Here is a 1792-nt window from a genome sequence, read left to right as displayed (position 1 = left end):
CATACATATATACATGTACATACATGTACATACATACATACATATATACATGTACATACATGTACATACATACATACGTATATACATATACATACATGTACATACATGTACATACATACATGTACATACATGTACATACATACATGTACATACATACATACATGTACATACATACATACATACATACATACATACATACATACATACATACATACATACATAAGCTCGGTGCTAACAAGAACGTTAACAGGCTAAGCTGAGGTTCTCCTTCAAGATTTCCTTTTTTCCCCAATCAGTTGTACAGGTTATAGCTCACATTAAAAAGGTAGAAAAAGTTCTGAAATTATTTATCTTGATCTAACTGTTTACATTATACAAACCTGGAATTTAACAGGGGTGTGTAAACTTTTCATATCCACTGTAGCTTTTTGAATGACCTCAATTTGAAGGATTATGTGGACAAGATTGATGTTAACAGCTAGCTTGAGAACAAAATGGATTACTGCCATTTTAAAACTATTTTAACCTCTAAAACTTTAATAATTTTAAACCATAACGTAGCTATAAAACTATTTTGCATTACACTGGTTATATGCAAGTACAAATAGCAACAACAGCATCTAGCTGTGGTGACACTGATGAAGCTTGAGGATCTTTAGCAGATTATTAAGATATTTCTGCTGGAGTTACTGCGGAACTGAAAACTTATGACGACATAAAGCATTTTAAAATAGTGTTGACATAAACAACTATAAAATAAATTATAGACTTTAGATGATTTAAGATGGCAGCAGGTCACTTTGCTATAGAACCTACTTGGACTAGCTGTTAGCTCATCAATCTGGTCAAAATTAAACAGCTGTGAAAGCATGTTAATAAAAAACAGTCATAATCTGGGTTTAGTTCCAGTATCAGTACTTGGAACTGAATTTTATTAAACATCTCATTGTAGAATAAATTTCCTCAGCTATGTTTCTAAATATACATTTAAAACTAAATCTTCGGTCCACGATACATTTCCAAACTCTGGCGTAAAATTTAAGAAAAAAACCTTCATTTTCTTGTTTAATTTGCTGACGACGCAAGGAATTCTGGGATATTGTCTGCTGCGTAGGATACTCACATGCAGCCAAAGTTTTCAGGGTTATTTTGGCCGTATTTGTCAGCTGCATGAGTAGTCGCCTATGAACTGGGGCAGCCTACAGCACGGGGCAGTGGCTGAAAAATGCACCCTATGTCGGCTGCAGCCCATGAACTGAGACAAAGCCAGTGTCTTCAACCAAAAATATTAAATGTTTTTATTGTAATTTATTGTGTTTTTTAACTACCTAAGGGTGAGGGTGCTAAACTCATTTCATTGTTTAACACTGTTTTTAACATTATCAATGATAATAAAACTTATTCTATTCTAACCTGAAGTCAGTCAAAGAGCTGTCTGTAACCAGAGTTGTAAAGTAACTAAGTACAAATACTTTGTTACTGTACTTAAGTAGAAATTTTGGTTATCTGTACTTTACTTGAGTAAGTATTTTTCAGCATACATTTTACTTTTACTCATTACATTTTTACACAATTATCTGTACTTTCTACTCATTACATTTTTTAAAAAGGTAAGAAGGAGAAAGTCGTTACTCCTGTTTTATTCTGAGTTGTTATTACTTAAAAAGTACTATCCTGATAAAWTGTGTCTCCTGGATAGAGTGAATTTAATTGTGGTTGGATGAGAAGTATAAATATTTACCATTCTGACACCCTGTTAGCTTTTACACAACCCATCACAGCTGCACGCTGT

Source organism: Austrofundulus limnaeus, unplaced genomic scaffold (genome assembly GCF_001266775.1).
Source record: "Austrofundulus limnaeus strain Quisiro unplaced genomic scaffold, Austrofundulus_limnaeus-1.0 Scaffold68, whole genome shotgun sequence".
In the NCBI taxonomy this organism is placed as follows: Eukaryota; Metazoa; Chordata; class Actinopteri; order Cyprinodontiformes; family Rivulidae; genus Austrofundulus; species Austrofundulus limnaeus.
The sequence above is the reverse complement of the archived record's forward strand: the minus strand, read 5'-3'. Positions refer to the sequence as shown.